General features: G+C 45.1%; 2 long non-coding RNA genes across 2 annotated transcripts; one reads left to right on the top strand and one right to left on the bottom strand.

Moving 5' to 3' along the window:
* Positions 1-377: 377 nt before the first annotated feature.
* On the bottom strand, positions 378-9,465 carry LOC146172056 (uncharacterized). Its single transcript, XR_014702626.1, has 3 exons — positions 9,306-9,465; positions 7,624-7,749; positions 378-735 (listed from the first exon to the last, which is right to left on the bottom strand). It is a non-coding gene; the product is annotated as an uncharacterized LOC146172056 (long non-coding RNA).
* Positions 9,466-12,708: 3,243 nt separating this feature from the next.
* Positions 12,709-13,922, top strand: LOC146172057 (uncharacterized). The gene is made up of 2 exons (XR_014702621.1): positions 12,709-12,939; positions 13,823-13,922. It is a non-coding gene; the product is annotated as an uncharacterized LOC146172057 (long non-coding RNA).
* Positions 13,923-18,792: the final 4,870 nt, after the last annotated feature.

The raw sequence follows: 18,792 nt of genomic DNA on the forward strand, positions 1-18,792 counted from the left end.
TCCGGATCGCGTCCCACGGACGTCCGACGGGCAGCCGGAGGCGGACATTCGGACGTTTCCCGGAACTTGCCTGCAGGGCCCACTATTGGTGTAAAAACTTACCAATAACATTCGTGTAAAGCTCAGCAAGCATGTGCCATGGAAATTTCAGTCACATACTAGTGCTCAATGCCTTTGTCGTGAGAGTAAAGCAGACAATAGAATATGCAACAGGTTCAAGTTTCCTGTTGTCTGCTTTACTTTCACACACAAAGCACTGAACAGCAGTGTGCAATTAAAACTTCCATCAGAGGCACATATGCTAGCTGAGCTTTACACAAATGCACCATTCCTGAAAACATGCGAAGTGCATAGGCATACCAGAATGCGAGGTTGTAAAAAAGCATTTTTTTTTGCTTTATTGCAAAAACTGCATGCATAAATAGTCTACACTAAAAAAATATCGATGTTAAGGAATGGCACGGTAAAATGCAGGCCAACTGGAGTATTAAGAATCTACTTGAATAATTTTTTTTAATTATCCTTGGCCGTGACAGCTCTTCCCTTGGGGAGGTGGTGGAGGAAAAGGTATTCATTGAAACCTAATATTTCGGAATTAGCGAGGAGATGATCGAGTTCTCTGTGGGCGGCCTCCGCAGGCCGGGATTCCAGGAGCAGTTACTATCCTGTGCATTTGCTCGATCAGCTGTTGCTGGCCTTTCAGGCTTAAGATGGAAAGAGCAGGTTGGGCTCCTCCTGCAATAGAAGGGAAAATGAAATTCAAGTTATCTGTGCTGAACTTTGATTACACATCTCCAAGGGCAACTGCCAGTTTCTCTCAATTGCTTTTTCCAGATGGCACTGTACGCATGCATCTCCATTCAGAACTGTCACATACTATATAGAAAGGTCATATAACTGCAGCAAAACCCATGCAGAATAACAAAAGATACAAATGTAGTTTGACCAGAACCTGGCATTCAGTATTTTAATGTTTTTATGTCGTCTCTTTGAACATGCCACTCTGACCAAACATAGCATGTTATGCTTGCTGCTATGCGCCCTCAGCAATGCCCAAGACATGGAGTGCACATGCAGAGAAACTAAGCATAAAGGATGCTGTATATGAACATAAAGCACAGCCAGAGCATTGCAGTATTACACAGGTACGCATTGGCGGCAGAAACCTGCATTTTGAGCGGTTTAACAGGTGGATTTCTAAAGTCATTGTTCCTGCTTTGAAAAGAAGTGATCAATAATAACATCATTTAAAATTGTTACCTTTTTGTTCTGTAAACTGCACATTTCGCTGGTTTCCATGTACCCTCTACCGAAGACATTCCCTGGGCGTGTCAGGGGTATATCGACATCAACATCTAGGCTACAAGCGTCTAGAAAGCGTCTCCTTAGAGCAGCTGCGACGAAGTAACTTATCTGATAACATGCAAGCTGCTGCAGCAGAATAAAGACAGACATTTGACATGTGGCTAAAGCCCAATGTGGAAGCATAGCCCTCTGCAGTGATTGCGCAGTGTTCATGCTTCTACAAGAGTTAAAAGTAAAAGTAAAGTTATTTGTTTACCCACATCGCAATATGTGACATTACAATAGCAAGGCTTATAGTTACACAAAACACAAAAAGCTGACAACCACAAGCTCCTGATGTATTACCGGCAGCATGCAGCATGGATGTTAGTTACTGAAATATGGTTGCATAATTCTGGCAACCAGCTGTGCATGTATGTCATGGATTTCTCAACTACGCACAACAAATTACAAAAAAAAATAATGGTCTTTATATATGCAGCCAGCTGTTCACAAGAAACACTAGCTTTTTTATGGGGAAGGTAGTGGGCGCCAAAGAAACTGCCCCTGTAAAGGCGCCTAATTTGCCCCTATGTAATATCGGGGACAAAAATGCGTGGACTACACAAACTGCTATCAAAGCACATAACTTTCACATCGACCAGGAAACTCGGACCACACTTGTCAATGTGAAAGTTGAACGTTAGTTCTTTCATGTGTGCAAGAGAAATAAGGTCACAATTCGTTTACATCACGATTCTAGTCCAAAATCTCCAGACATACTGTCCAGAGACTTTCGCCCCCGCAGTATAAGCCACCACTTGGGTAAGAGATTAGTAAAAGAAGTGTATAAAAGACATTAGTGCTGCTGGACAGCCTAGCTATAAAAATGGTATTGACATTGGAGTACTGCCTTAAAGGGAAGCTGCACCGGTTTTAGAATTTGATGCGTTTCAGAGGGTCGAATCTCCAGGGTTTGTATGTTAAGTATACGAAATATTTTGGCTTTAGCTTTTGAAATAATGACGTAATCATCGATTAAAGTTGCTACCGCGTTCAGGCTTCTCCGCAGTGCACAGCGCTGGAGGGGGGGATGTCAGTAGCAGACGACAGGAGTACGACAGGCGGTAGTGACGTCAAGGACGGCGTCTACCTCTCTTCCGCTTCTATTGCCCGAGCAGGCCGTGCATCACCTGTCGCTTGTAGGCTACGCAGTGCAACCGTTTTCTTGTCTCGCGCTTGTTTTCTTCTTGCGAACGTTACCGCAAGCTTTTTCAGTGCATCTTGCACCATTCTTCACGAAAAGAACGACCATGCCGTGGTTCTGCGCAGCCTATGGTTGCACGAACACTGGCGGCCGAGAGGATGTGAGGATGTCGCGTTTCATAAATTCCCAAAGGAACGCAAGCTATCGGCGCAGTGGGTTGCCGCGATCAAAAGGAAGGATTTCAAGCTTACAAAATCGTCGGTGATCTGCTCAGATCATTTTCGCGACAGTGACTATCACCAAAGCTTGTCGTTGATGCGATCTTTTGGGATACCGATCAAATCTGCGCGAATGAAAATCGGTGCTGTGCCTTCTGTCTTCGCACACAAGAGCACCTCTCCGCCGCCAAGAGCTGCTTTCGCAAAAAGAAGAAAACTCGAAGTAAGAGGCCCAATACATCATATTGCTCTTCTGTTCTGTTTACGTTTTTGTTCTGTGGGGCAGAGGGGTGTCTGGGCAGATGAAGGCACAGGTGAAAGTAAAACGATTCAGCATTGGCGCACGCTGACGTGGCTGCAAAACTGTGAGAAGTAATGTCAGAGAGTAGAACGGTTTTTTTTTTTTTTTCTTTTTTTTTTAAAGAGGAGGGAGTGGGCAATTAGTGGAATGTGAGGAGTGCCATACCTTCTCCACGCGCTCATGCATAGCCAGGAACCTCAACGCCGCACCCAGTGCACGAAGTGCGCGCCGTGCTTCGTAACTTGAACCGGGAGAACGCGAACGACAGCGCTAGCCGCGCGCGTCGGACTGGGGCGCGTTATATATCTCTGTCAGTAGAACAAGGACACACGCTAGACTTGCAACTGAATTTTACTCCGAAGAGGATGCGTTTATGCATTTTTTTATCTTCCTTGGTTGCACCTGGATAAAGATAAAAAAAATGCGTATAAACTCGTTCTTTCAGGAGTAAAATTCAGTCGCAAGTCTAGTGTGTGTCTCGTCCCCCTGCCTTCTGTGTTCATCTTTCTTTTGAGCTACCCACTGTCAGACTCATTTCAACAACTATCCCAATTAAGAAAAGAAATCGGGGCAGCTTGATGTCTGTGGTCGAAGTCGCGATGTTAAGCGCAGCTAAATGAAGTGCGCTAAACTCGCGACATGGCAGCGCATGACTGCCGATAGCTGTCCTAGCGTTTCGGTATTTTTACCGGAGCTCTAAATGGGATTACGCGCGCGCAGCAAGGCAAGGCAGCGGCCTGGCTTCTCGTCGATACCGCGCTCCCGCGTTAATTTGCTAAATCCCGCCAGAATAAAATGTATGCGTACTCGAGGTTGCGGGAGCTGAGAGCATGACTTTGGCTGCTCTTGCTGACATATAAATGACTAAATTCACGCAACAAAACTGGGGTGACGGCTCGTCTGGATGAGTTCATTTGTTTACAATCGGCACATCAAGCGCATTGATGTGACACTGCTTCGTTCGAGTCAGGCAGGAGATTTAGGGCACGAGTAACGCAGATATGTTCAATTGAGAGCGGATCACAGTCGCATACAGCAGTGCAGCGCAGCGATGCGTACCAGTGTGAATTTCCCATGCGGGAAATGGTTAGCGCTGTCTCCTCGCTCATCATGTCGCCGCTGCCGCCAGTGTCACCTTGTTCCGAAGCCGCCGCTGGTTCGAACAAGTATGGCTCAATATCATATTCCCCTGAGCAGCGTGATCGTTGCATGTTTAGTGGCATACATCCACAGAAAAGCATGTGCGTGCATGTACAATCGCTCGGACCGCCGCTACCACTCAATGGCACGCCGTCATTGACGTCACGGCGCGCTTGACCAATCAGAGGCAAGAGCGCCACTTTCAAAACGCTCCACGGCGTTGGTGCACGTTTTTCTGATTAAAAAGTAGTTTGCGGTCACTTATGGCTAAATTTAACGTCGTATTCGTGTTCAGGGGGTCGTAAACAATATATCTGTATTCCGAACTCTTTTTTTCTAAAAAGTGATGCAGCTGCCCTTTAAGGCGGGGCCTAGGGCATTACAAAAGCAAGAGTTAGTGTCCGCTGGTCCTCATTTGAACGAACAAAAAGAGGGGGGGTGGGGAAGAAATCTACCTCAACTACATGTTTTGAGTGACACCAAGCCGCAGTTAGCATTAAAGATATCACACAGTTTTGTGAAAGATTTGGGAGTGCTTTGCTGCTTTCTTACAGGATTGGACAAAAGAGCTCACCATCTTCAGAAAGGCATGTTATATAGAAATGAAAATAGTGAATTTACTGCATCTGGCCACAACAACTTGCACACGGAGAGGAAGATGAACTGAAAATTTTATACATGAATGTACGTATTTACAACAGGTGAAACAATGACCATGATCTATGCTGAAGAGGAATGAGATCCAAATCAAGCTCAGAACGAGTTCTACAGGCCGCGGGGCCGTTTCATTAACTTCGGGACTCCGCCCAGACTTCTCATCCCCAATGACAACGAACTCACACATGACTGGCTAACAAACATTTTGGCATGTCTTTCCACTTACATAAGGTTCTTCACCCTCTCCCTAATACAAGCAATGCAAAAAGGACAACAAATTCGTTTGACAACAAACGGAATTTAGAGAATGGACCTCGAAATGATTGGCTCACTAGGTCACATGCCAAACTCTCTCCCCTAGGAAAAAAAAAAAGAAAAAAAAAATTAGAACCCATTAAAACGGTGTTCCACGTGCGCAACCATTGCCCAAAGCTTGCATCCTTGGCGGCTCTTTTTACAGGGCAATTATTGCAATTATTGGCGTCCGAGTCAGCACCATTGCGGACCACATCAGAAGAGCCAACCCACATCCTCCCGCTCCGCATCATACCGTCACTGTTACACACTTGCCCTTTCTCAACGCCGCCATCTCCCACCATTGTTGACATCCAGGGTTGGAATCCTCAACGAGACCCCCCTCAGCGCGCCTGCACTGAATAATTGTCACTTTTGTGGGCTCCCCAACAAGGAAGAGGGCCTTACACCCTTCAAATTGAGTGTTTTTTCTTTGAACGATAAGCAGTTCTTCCAAAAGAGGTGCGCGTTTCAAAGTTGTGCTGCCTCCGGGTGATGGGTCCAGTCAGCGTACTAAGGACCCCTTAGTTGGTGTATACTGTTCGTAAAGCTCCTTAAATAAAAATGAGCCCCCTACATGACGCAGCAACGAGAACTGCCTGTCCCCGCGTCTTCGAGTGCGACAGCAAAGTCCTCAGAAGAAGGGACTTCTTTCCATCTCTGCCTACGTTTCCATTAAGCACTGTAGCTACTGTAGCTGCCTCTCTGTGCGCATCTCCCCGCCTCCTGCCCGAGGGCAAGTGGGAGACGGCCGCAGCTGGGCATTGACCAAGTGACCCAAAAAGAGTAGACTGTAATAATGATGCCTAGCATACCCACCGATCCCTTACAGAAATCATTAAAAGAATGAAAGCAACACATCAGATAACGCTACAATGTTTCTAAGTGCAAAGTCGACAACTACAAGTATTATATAAATATATTGTACATCTCTGCACATTAACTAGACAGAAACAGTGCAGAGTAAACTAATAACTCAGTGTCTGGCAACACTATTAAAAGGGGATAAAGGCCACGGGGGGCTACGATTATTAGTACCGTTTTGCCTTTAAACTACAATAACATACTTGTTGCAAGCTTAAAATCAGATTCACACCTGCCCCACCCACAGCAATGGAACACACATCTGACTCAAGTCTGCAGAGAAAGAGCAATCTAGACTATTACAGACGCACCCTTGGTTGTTTTTCTGGCATTTCTGATGGTGAAGAATCTGACTTGTCAGTAGCATGTATATGAATAACAATCCTATGGCAGTAAATGCACCAGATTATCTGGAGTGGCTTTTCTTTGCTGACCACATATGAGGTGAGCTATAATTTATCCAACTTGGCCTAGCTTTATTCTATGAATAACAAAGCTATAGCAGGTACACAGTCGCCCACTCTTAGGCTGAACATGCGAGTGCGTGGCATGCACTTTTCGAGATGCCACTGCATCCATCGCAGCCGCACACCGTAGCGAAGAGGCAGACAGCGTGAAGTACCAGCCTCTAGTCCCTCTACCGCCACTGGGGTTCCAAACTAGGGACCCCTTGTTTTTGTCAGGACAGGCCCCCCCAGGGTCAGCTAGTGCGTAACCTCCTGTATTTGTATCTGATGGAAATGTTTTCCACCAACACCCACAATACGCAGCTGCGCATCATAGCAGATGTGAAGCAACAGCTCCTGGTCCTTCTACGCATAAGCCACTTTGCCTTGATGCATGCCTGCGCACCATAGTAAAGAGGCAGACGACATGACGCAGCAGCTCATGGTACCTTTACACATGAGCCCCCCCCACTGTACTTCGATACGCACTATAGCAAATATACAGACTACGCCACACAGCAGCTCCTGGTCCCTCTATGCATAAGCCATTTTGCCTCAATACGCACCTGCGTACCTGAGCGAAGAGGCTGACGTGAAGCTGCAGCTCCTGTGCCCTCCATGCACAAGCCACTTAGCATCAATGCACGGTTGTGCACTGTAGTAAAGAGGCGAAGGACGTTAAGCAGCAGCTCCTTGTCCCTCTACACATCAGCCATTTTGCCTCGATGCGCATCTGCACACCGTAACAAACAGCCAGATGTGACAAAGAAGCTCCTGGTTTTTCTACACATAAACCACTTTGCCTCAATGCACGTCTGCACACCGGAGCAAAGAGGCAGATGACGTGAAGCTGGAGCGACTGGTCCCTCTACGCACAAGCCACTTATCCTTGATGCATGGCTGTGACGGATGCATTGCTATTTTGCAAACTGCATGCCACACCTTCCCATTCAAGCTAGGAGTGGACGACTGTGTAAACGTAAAATAATGGTTATTTACTTCAATGGACAATGACAAAAAGTAACATGGTGGACAATGTAAAAAGAATTTGCTGCATAAAGTTTGTTGAAACCAGTTCTACATCCTACATGTAAACAAGCTAAAACCTGTCGAAGGGATGTCCTGTGTGTTTAAAATCATCACGCTTAAACAACTTCAACACTGACAATCATGATTCAATATTAATAATATAGATAATGATACAATACTCACTTTTAGCCATACCAAAGAAATGAGAATGCAAAGGGATGTTGCTGTTTTTCCCCCGTGGATGACAGTTTTCCATGCTCAAAGTGCTGCTTCCTGTTGGCCTATGAAATCGGCTACAGCAAATGGCATCTGAAAAATTTTTGGAAGCCTTATGCTAGTCTTCAACGAGAAAAGCATTGCCATACAGAAGCAGAACACAAATATTTTTACAACACACTAAAAGCACCAACTGCGGTGCTGTTTTTAGGATGACTAGGTACAGGTTTTGCTGTAGCAAGCCAAATGTTAGCCTTCAATAAGGAAAGAATTCCCATACAGAAACAGAACACAAAAACTTTTACAACACATTAAAAGCATCAATTGCACAAATGTTTGTAAGATGACCAGGTACAGGTTTCTGCTATAGCCCACATCATGTGACCGGCGGTTATCAGAAGCCTTGTATGTGAGCATGATGCCCTAGATTCAATTTACGGCTATCACTGCATTAACAAGCATGGGTTTAAAGCTACTTTAATATGATAATCTAAGAACATGGTAAGAGCTTTCAGTGCAAGACATAAGCTCAGTATCATGCACTATAAGGTGCTGCATGGCTCTAGTGTAGCTGTGGCATTATCTCGCTGTCAATAATGCAGTGAAGTTCTTAGGAGCCTTTGAATATCTATAAGGACAAAGCAACAGCAATTTTGTTTTCATCTCACTTTTGCTCAGCTCGTTTTTTTTTTTTTTTTTTTTTTTTTTTTTTTTTTTTTTTTTTGAGCCCGCGGCTTGCATGGCCTCCCAGTATACCTGTTTTGCGTAAAAGAAGGCGTTGCAGGCACCAGAGCTCACAGCCCAACTGTATCGCGGCGGCGGTATGTCAAATTCGTGCCAGAACAGCGCAGAACAACGGGTCAAGAAAAAGACAAGTGCTGACTTTTTTTTTTTTTCTCTCATCTCCTTGTCCGGTTGTTCTGCGCGGTTCGGTCCCACAAGCATAACCAACATGCGCAAGGTGCCAAAATAGAAGCCTGGGCGAGTTGGTATGTATACATTCTAAAACAGCGCAAAAGAACAGGGACGAGAGAACGAAACGTGTTGTACGTTTTGAGAAAGCGCTCGTGTTGTAGTACGTTTCGTTCTCTCGTCCCTGTTCTTTTGCGCTGTTTTAGAATGCGCAAGGTGCTGTCCTGGTTTGTCAAAGCTGAAGGAGAGTATTAAACCTTTAGCTATTTAGTAGCTACAGCCGTTCCTTCTAGAAACTGTAGTTGCCGTAAAGCTCAAGAGAGAAAGATCAGCGGCTGTCCATTAAAAAATGAAATAAAAACCTCGCGACGTTTTCACAAGTGTAGGCATGTCGCACGATAGGCTCGAGTGCATAAGTTTTCTCGTATAGTTTTTACAACTCAGCACGTTGCGCATGGTTAACAAATTAACTCCTTTAAAGCTCGGGCAGGCACTCCTTTATCAGAGACAAAGAAGTTGCGCGGCTTACTGGCGCAGCGTCCAGTAATGCCGAGAAAGATCGCCCTCAGACTTGAGGCTGCACTTTAGTTAGTCGGCGCGGAGCCATCCTGTCAGTCTCGCCTAAAACACTCGACCGTTCGGCTGCTGTACAGAGCTGTTTCCTTACCCAAAAGCTCAGCACCATCGGTGCATCGAAAAGTTCCACTAAAGAAACAAAAGTTCGTTGAAATACTTACTTTGGAATCGGCGGGTGAACAAAGTGTGCCAGCCGCACCAAGCCACAGCAAAAACAATGCTAGCAGTGCATTACAGCCGTAGGTATTTGTAACTGCGCAGAAAATGCAGAACACGGAAACGTGAAGCCATCTTCCATGACTAACTTGTCAGGTGGATTGGATTGGCTCATTTCAGATTTTTTTGAAGATAGGTTCGGTTTCGTTCTTTTTGAGCTTGCTGCTTGCTGCGTCTATTCAGCCACTGATTAAAATTTCACCGAAGCATCACGATAGAAAAATGTTTAATGGTCATTTAACTTTTCATCAAAAATTTTTGATGGAAGAATTCAACGGTGAAACATGCGGAAAATAAAAAAAATCTGTTTAATGGAAACGCTTTCTATCGCATCGATTCGCTCTGGTATCATATAATGCAGACTTGACGGCATTACTGATTTATACGCAGTTCAGACGAGCTCGACGACTACAAACTATATCATAGCTGTGTAAAAGCAAATCCAGTGGCGGACGTACGGCGGCTGTCCGCTGGGCGAACGGATTCGACCATCCGCTTTCGTACGTACGCCGGAATTCCGGCGGACGTCCGAAATCGGCCGCCGAGTTGCGGCCGAGTTCGGTTGTCCGTCGGACGTCAGTGGCCGTCTGGGATGGAAGACACGGGAGAAGAAGCAATCCATGTATAACGAACGCTATTGTGCAAATACGTTCTTTGAAACATTTTGTACGTAGGTGGCATTTACCATTGTGTATTGAATTTAAGACACGGGCATGATTACCGAAACTACTTTTCACAGTCGTACGAAATGGTAGTGCTTGGTGCAGAGAGCAATACGGTTGTCCAGTGTGCCCGAAGTGCGTGTTTCACGCTGCAAAAGCAAGCGGCTGCCAAACCAGCGGCGTCTAGAAAAGCAGGAAAAGATGACATCCCACTAGTGTGTTGTAATATGCTCACGTGCAGCCCGTTTCGACCGGTCCACGTCCAGAGCGCGCAGCTCAGGTTTTGTACCTGCCAGCGCGGTCGATAAAATAACGAAGCGTGCGCTTCACTTTTGTGTATTTTTTCGAGTCACCCGATGGTTCGCTAATTCACAGCTACCTGAAATTCACTGGAATTTTTAAATATGTCTATTTCTTGTTTATTCCTTCTGTTAGAAAGTAAACATTTGAAGCCGTAATCTCATATGAAAGCGCTGACATTGGAAGCTTCGAGGAACTCGGAGGAGGAGGAACTCGGCTGAAACGAAAAGAAACTTGAAAAGTCAACTCACATTACTGCGAAGTGTTTGTGCCTTGTGCAACTGGCTGTGTTCATAAAATCAGATTTATATTATATCATATCGTTATAGAAAAATTAGGGGGTCACTTAAGCTCCGCCGTTAAAGGTATAACGCGATAGCGTCTCTCTCTCATACACACACACGCACGATGTCTTCTTTGTTCACGTGTTATATTTTAGCTCTCTTGTTTATTTATTTATTTTATTTACCAAATACTGCAGGTCCTAACTGGGCCCTAGCAGGAGGGGCGAAAAGAATACAATGCAGTGAAATATGTATTCATCAAAAGTAACATACTACACACAAGTGTAGTATGTTATATGTTGTTATGTATGCTATATTTCTATGTTATGTTATATTTCTATCATTTCTTTCTTTATTTTTATTTTATTTGACGTTTTATATTTTTATACACCAATACGCATGTGTCAGCAACAATCGGCTTTCCATTCTGAGCAATTTGACACTTTTGAACACATTCTTCAATTATTTCAATTAATAAGTTACACATTCTATATTTTCTTCCTTAGCATCACCAAGCACTGGTTTTTCATTCTGTCACCTTTAAACCCTTACTTTCCAATTTTTCCTTTTTTTTAGTTTCTTTATTTTATCAATTAATCAATTATTTACAAAGATTTTATTAACTCGTCATCGCCTATCGCACACCAATCAATATTCAATCACTGGAAGCACAAATTACCATGGAACTTTTTTTTTTTTACGCAGACCCCGATTATGTCCGAAACTAATGCCAACTACTGCGTCGACGGCATGGGAAGGAAAGTGCTAAACGCCAGTCCAACTTACGTCAAATTACGCACGATCTTTTTATCATAAAATAAAATGCATCCTCGCTCATTTCACCAACCAAGTATCTTCCAGTGGGATGAGCGACGGTGATTAAGGCGTTTAAGTAAACAGCAAAGGCGCACAGATAAAAAAATCCACATTACAGAACTCTGGATACTGTACCTGGATAGGGATGACGCTGCAGATTGCCGGGGGGGGGGGTGGGGGGGCATGCACGACTCGTAGAGCAATCCGTAACTGCGCTCGGCAGCGCAGCCGGTGGGCCCCGCCACGTCCCGGCTGTCAAAATACGCTTCTAGGCGTCGCTAACAGAAACCGCCAGGGACCGAAGAGAGGTCCAAGCACAGCACACTAGGTTAAAACGTGAAAAGCGCGAACAGAACGGCGAGCGCTGACGGACGGACACTAAGCGAACGGATGAAGCGAACAAAATATGGCGGCCAGAGCGGGATCAGCGTGCCGCTCATGGTTGCCAGACGTACTTTTGTAAACCCTCTATTGGGCATTCCAAATAGTTCCAATTGCGTGTAAAATTCCATTCGGATTTTCCAAATGGTACTCAAAATTCCAATAGGAAATCCAATTAGGTTTGCAACTTCCATTCGGCCCCTGAGATAGCGAATTGTATTATATACCAAATGATTAGCTGGCTGGCCTAAAAACCTCTGGCACATACACAGTATGGGGCGATTGTCATTAATTTCTCAGCTTTCATGCCGCAATTTGTTGTATCCGTTGGTAACAGCGGTCGTGATCTTCAATTGTTACTCTAGTTGAGCCTTAACGTATGTACTACATGTAACACCTGCACGGCTTCGCCATCCACGATGGTCCACGACCACGTCTTGGCGAACGAAAGCGCCGGATTACCTTGCACTGTGGGTCTTTACAAAAAATGTTTTTTTGCTGTTTGAAATCCCCGCCAGTCCCCGCCGGCCGGCGGCCGTACTGTTTGGTTGAAAGTTGCGTATTCCACCGCAGTGTGTGTGTGTGTGTGTGTGTGTGTGTGTGTGTGTGTGTGTGTGTGTGTGTGTGTGTGTGTGTGTGTGTGTGTGTGTGTGTGTGTGTGTGTGTGTGTGTGTGTGTGTGTGTGTGTGTGTGTGTGTGTGTGTGTGTGTGTGTGTGTGTGTGTGTGTGTGTGTGTGTGTGTGTGTGTGGAAAGGGAGGGGAGGGATGGTAGGTTTTGCTTGAGTAACCTCACAAAAAAGGGTACCTAATTAAAGAAACTAACAATATTCAGTAAAAATATAGTGTTAACTTATTACGGCCAATTCATTTCTGCGCATGAATGTTTCTGCCGTAGTTTCGTACCACGTGTTTCTGTGCCGCCATTGCCGGCTGGCCGCGGCACGCTGCAGCAAATTTTTTTTTTCGTTCTGTGCGGGTGCACGCAACTATGCTCTAATGCCTTCACCCATCTGTGTGCGCTGCAAGGACAACGATTGCGCAGTTGTGCCAGTTCCTAGTGTGAAAGGATTACCCCCTTGGAGCAACAGTGGTTCACGACGGACGGACGACTCCGGCGAAAGCGACCGCGTTTGAAAGTGAGTACTGCGATCGAGCTTCGTGAAAATCTGCGCAGCGAAAATTGTATGAATATGTAACAGCGCAGTGAACCTACTGACACATTTCAACGCGAGAGCATTAAGGAGCTAGTTACACCGAAAACCAGGAGCAATCGGCGCGGTGGCGTCCGTGTAGGTCGAGTGAGTTGGCTCTCCCTCTCCTCTACGCAAACTAGGAAATTTCTGGAGGTGCTATCGCGTTCCACTCTTGCAATCTTGCGAAGCTTATAACCAACCTCCTTGTTTTCGTCAACCAAGGCGCTGGGTAAACAGTCGGTCGTCAAAGTTTGTTTTTTTTTTTAATATGCTTGCCTTCGCAAGTGGCATGCTCTGCATTTTTCAGTGCAAGTTGCAGATTGCGAGGGCACAGTCTGCGCTGCAGTGCATTACAGTAATAAAATGCATAACTGCTCCTGTACAATGCGATAAGCGGTAATCGCCCAAGCTCGCGAGCTTGAAAGTTGTGCACCACTACAAAAAAAAACATTTCAGATAGCGAGTGGCCTTTTCTGTGCTTGAAATTATTGAAGCGCGTTATCAGCTTATTTTAATTTATGTATGGCCTGTATGATACTGCCTTCTGAACTGTTTAGCTTATTTGGCTTTATCCTTGAAGCATTGCAGATGAATCTATGTGATATCCGAAATATAGCGGGTGCGATATAACTGGCGTCAACTAAGGGAAAGGAGGGCAGAACCTCGCTGATATTTGAGACTGCTTGTAACAAGTGTTGTAGGGCAGGTACAATATGAGAAATACTCAATTTTCTTGTTATTTTCCTCCAGAAAACCTCGAGTCAAGGATTATGCTGTGCATGAGCTGCAGGCTATTTACTAACCTGTTTTTTTTTTCTTTTTGCAGAAAGCTGGTTGCTTCCACTTCATCGCGGAAGATCTGCGCTTCAAGTTTTACGTCATATTGATGAATTAGACATTTTACAATAAAATATGCCTGTTGTACTTTAAGCTGCTTTTCTATTTTATTGCCTCGTGGGAGCGAAAAAAGCATGCATGCAGCATATATGCGAATATGCGAGAAAGATCCGGGAACGGACGTCCGAAATGGACGTCCATTGGCGAGACAAACATCTCCATTTGGATGCCCATCGGACGGCCGACGGACGTCCACTGGCTGTTTGCGGACGTTCATCGGCCATCCGGAACATCCGAAACGGATGGCCATTGGCCGTCCGATGGATGTCGGTGGTTGCTTGGGGCTTCAAACTAGCGAAAGAAGCAGCCCCATGTAGTACACTCTTCTACGAGGACAATATTCTAGTGGACTGCATTATCCGAAACCAGAGCTTGTTGCTGTATTGGACAAGCTTTTTTTTTTTTTGAAAAAGCTGCCGTGCACCTATTACACACATGTTATCGAAGTACTGAAGATCTTCTTTATTCAGTCAGCACTTGAGAATTCAACGCTGAATGGAATTGACAACAGCTATGTTATTCGGTCCGCTTCCTTGATATTTGAAAAATTTCTCAGCATTCTTCTCAATTAATTATACCAGGAAAGTGACAGAAGAACGAGAGGCCAATTCCTTATGTGCACAAGCCGTGCAAGAAGATTTTGAGACTGAATTTTCTAGACGCAGGCCGCATTACGATGAATATGTAGTGCAATGTGTAACTTGAAGGACAATTTTTTATTGTTTGCCGCTGTTTTCAATTCTGCTTAACTGTTTATACCCATTTCCTTGATTAAAAGTAGTCGCGAGACTACATATGCATCTCCGGTCTTTCAACCGACTGATATGTTTTGAACGAAGCTAAAACAGCCTACTCCACTAGACAAGTGAAATTTTAACTATATGAGTAAATTTTTGTTCTTTCTCTGAATCTGAGACGCGCCATGAATTTTCGCCGGTGCCTCTTTTGATCTAAACGAAAACAGTAGCGGTTGACAGAATCTCCACCCAACAGTTCACCATGCACTCACGTCAGGTCACGCTACACCTGCTTACAACATTCAAAGGCAGATTGCATAGCCTGGTAAATTTATTTTTGTACAAAACTTATGGGCAAAAAATGTTGAAGTGTACCCGAAGCTTCATTCGACCGTTCACGGTCGCACTGACGAAGGCGCGAGCACGCGTGATCGGATTGTTGACTGTATTTTATTCCTCGTACACAATAAATGTTCGATGCTGAATACGGCCTTTGTATAAACCATAAGGGGCGAAATGTCAGGACCTGCCGGTTGCAACTGACGCGGGCGGAGCTAAAAGCGAGCGCGCGTTTCCTCTTCGCGTGAACGGCTGTAGCAGAAGAGCAGCAGTGGGGCGGTGGCGACCCCACCGAGGTGCGGCGGGCGGTGGAAACAGACCCCATTGGACATGGCCGGGCTAAAGGGGAGAGAGGCGCGCGCCTGTCACCCCTTTAGCCCGGCCATGCATTGGAGAGGCCGTAAGGAGAGCGCGGCACCAAACGATAGCCGATATATTTTATACCGCGTACGTGTCCAAGCTAACTTCAGCCAAGGGTTAAAAATAGGCCAGAGAATTAAACCACTTGCAGCCAGCCATCTGGCGCACCAGATCTGAACAAAAGGAAGACTTCGGGGAAGAAAGCTTCGACTGTTTGCATGATACTAATGCTACTCTGGAATACTACCACTGGCGCAATAAAGCAGACAGCAGAGATCAAATTAAATTGAATTCCGCGTAGTTATGATATGTCCTTGGATCTCTAGCTGGCATATTCATTCAATCATTTATTCATCCTTCATATCATACCCTACTGATCCCCTAGCTAAGACAATAAATATCAATAAAAAACGGTACAGGCAATATTTCATTTTGCAATTCTAATTCACTAAGTATTGCTTTCAAATAAATGTGATTTGCAAAGTGGGAGAGGACCTTCTGAAACCCCCCTCCCATTTATTTCCGATAAAGAAAACCTCACGTGCATCGTTTTTCCCACCTCTATAGAAAGCCCGCGAAATAAAAAAAAAATCACGTGACACATTCATGCGCCACGATATTGTGGTGCTCTCAACCGTGCATGGTTTGTGTGACCGATATTAGCTGCGGCCGTGACTCAACAGCCCAGTCTCAGCGGTATACAGGCTGATCATTTTTGTATTTCGCGGGCTTTCTTTAGAGCTTTCTTTATTGGAAATAAATGGGATGGAGGTTTTAGAAGGCGCTCTCAAATCCTGCAAACCCAGTTATTGTCTAAAGGCAACAGTTAGTAAATTAGAAAAAATAATTACTGATTAACAGCAAAATAAAAAAAATCGCCTGGGGTGAGCCAGATGGATGGCAGCTGTATACAAATGTGGTCTCTATTCTACCTCAAATCTTACCTCAAATGCCTGGTATAGAAAATGCATTCTGAAGACTAGATGTGAGAAAGCCTTTAATCTTTTTTTGAAAAGAAAAAGATAAGTCACATGTACTAAACTTGGCTAATTTTACTAATTTGAAGGACAACGGAGACCTTTTGTAACCTTCGAGTGATACCAGTTAAATGTGGCTGACCTTGCTCTAGAATGCGTTTACAACCTTCTTCAGCCTAAATTCATGCAGACAGCTTGTACTGAGCATGCTCCTGGCTGCAAGCAAGCCTGCCAACTTGGGTGCTCTGACCATTGTCAAATTGGTGCAGCTGAAATCACTGCTTAACCCGCGTGCACTTTTTCACAAAATGCATTAACCAGCGTAACGTCAAGCTTCAAAGTGCACATGAAGATGAGCAGATATGATGCTCTTAGGACTGTTTGTGTGGTCAATAATTTCATAAAACAACTCATGGTTGATGTTTTCTGTCCCATGCACTCAAATAAAATAAAACAGCAGTGGAGAAGCCTTGTGAAGTACCAAATTTAAAACTGCTCTGCCCTTCTCATGTATGTATTTTTTTGCATATATGTTATGCATATGAGATGATGAAAGGATTTTAGCACCTGGCTTACAGCGATGATTTATAGTAGATCTTGTTGCTGTGAGCAGAGAATAATGGTGACGCCACAGAATATCGCCGGGTGATTCGTTTCAAAGCGTAAGATTTTTTTTTTCATGACCACTATGTCAAAGCACTATGTCATAGCACTATGTTGTGATGTATGGATGCGAGAGTTGGACTGTGAAAAAGGCTGACCGCCGAAGAATTGACGCGTTTGAATTGTGGTGCTGGCGAAGACTCTTAAGAGTTCCTTGGACTGCCAGAAGATCAAATCAGTCGATATTGTCGACCATAAACCCTGACTGCTCATTGGAGGGTCAAATTCTAAAGTTAAAGCTCAGCTACTTTGGTCATCTGATGAGAAGAGAGGAGTCGCTGGAGAAAGATTTGATTGGGAAAGGTTGAGGGTCGCCGGAGAAGGGGTAGGCAGCGAACGCGATGGTTAGATGGCATTCTCGAGGCATTGCAGATGAAGCTATGTGATGTTAAGAAGATAGTGAGAGACCGGAAAGCGTGGCGTGACATGGTCCATAGGGTCACGAAGAGTCGGACACGACTGAACGCCTGAACTGAACTGAACTGATGTCAAAAAAAAAGAAAAATGTAACAGCCTAAAGCTGCTCCTCACTTTACCACTTGGCAAATTATCGCTAAGCAGATATCACGCTAAAATGAGTATTCCTGGTTACCAGTGGATACCGAATAGCGCAGTGTAATATAATCATCATTATTGGCTAAAGGAAAGTACTGCGACGTGGCTGAAGAGAGATGCGAGAACCCGTGCGTGCGCACGATGCCTGGCCACTCTGCTACCAGTCTGCTGCTGACAGTTGAGTTGGCTCTGTAATAAAGCCGCTTCTGCAGGGCTCAGAAACATACCTATATCCCGTGCAAATTAATGTACCGTAATGATTTACAGTGCGCGATAACTCGTCCCGCATGAGATGTAGCAGACGCCAGCGAAATAAGAGCGCTTTCATCCTAGTGCAACAGTGAAAACCCGAATGTCGAATGAAACGCCTTCTATCATGGGTGGCGGTCCATACGTCGGCAGAGGGAAAAAATTACCACTTTTACTAAATAGATGCACAAAAGCATCGGTATACTATGCCGCACTATTGCAAGAAAAGCATTGAAAAGTTGACTAGATGATGTTGCAGTGGCGAGTGGCGCCATCTGGCGGCGTCAATAAAAAAACGGCGTGCCCGATCGTCGTCGTTCGCGCCACTAGAAATTATTCTAGTTCACTATAGTCGGGCCAAAGCCCGCTGCGAATTCACTACTTGCCGAAATGGCTGGCGGCCACCTCCGGGCCGACCACTTGCCGTGGTTCACTAGCCGACTAAGTCGGCTGCCGACCATTTTCCGAACGTCGGCCACACGCAAGTAGTCGGCCAAGGATGCTTATTTTCAATCTGTATTCAGCCTCCTTGCCCAGAAGTCTAGAAGTGAACTGTGTGCCCCACCATCTGACATGCCAGGTATTCATCATCATTATTAGCGTGATTATACCCACTGCAGGGCGAAGGCCTCTCCCATATTTCTCCACTTAACCCAGTTCTGTGCAAGCTGCATCCACTTGACCCCTGCGAACTTCTTAATATCATCCGCCCACCTAACTTTCTGCCGCCCCCTGCTACGCTTTCTTTCCCTTGGAATCCAGTTTGTTACCCTCAGCGACCATCGGTTATCCTCTCTTCGCACTACATGTCCTGCCCATGTCCATTTCTTCTTCTTAATTTCTACTAGAATGTCGGTAACTTGAGTTATTTCTCTGACCCACTCTGCACGCTTTCTATCTCTTAATGTTACCCCTACCATTTTTCGTTCCATAGCCCTCTGGGTTGTCCTCAAGTTAAGTAGACCTCTTTTGATTAGCCTCCACGTTTCAGCCCCATAGGTGAGTACAGGCAAGATGCA

The sequence above is a fragment of the Amblyomma maculatum genome, unplaced genomic scaffold (genome assembly GCF_055883805.1).
Source record: "Amblyomma maculatum isolate TAMU_Amacu unplaced genomic scaffold, ASM5588380v1 scaffold_14, whole genome shotgun sequence".
NCBI lineage: Eukaryota > Metazoa > Arthropoda > Arachnida > Ixodida > Ixodidae > Amblyomma > Amblyomma maculatum.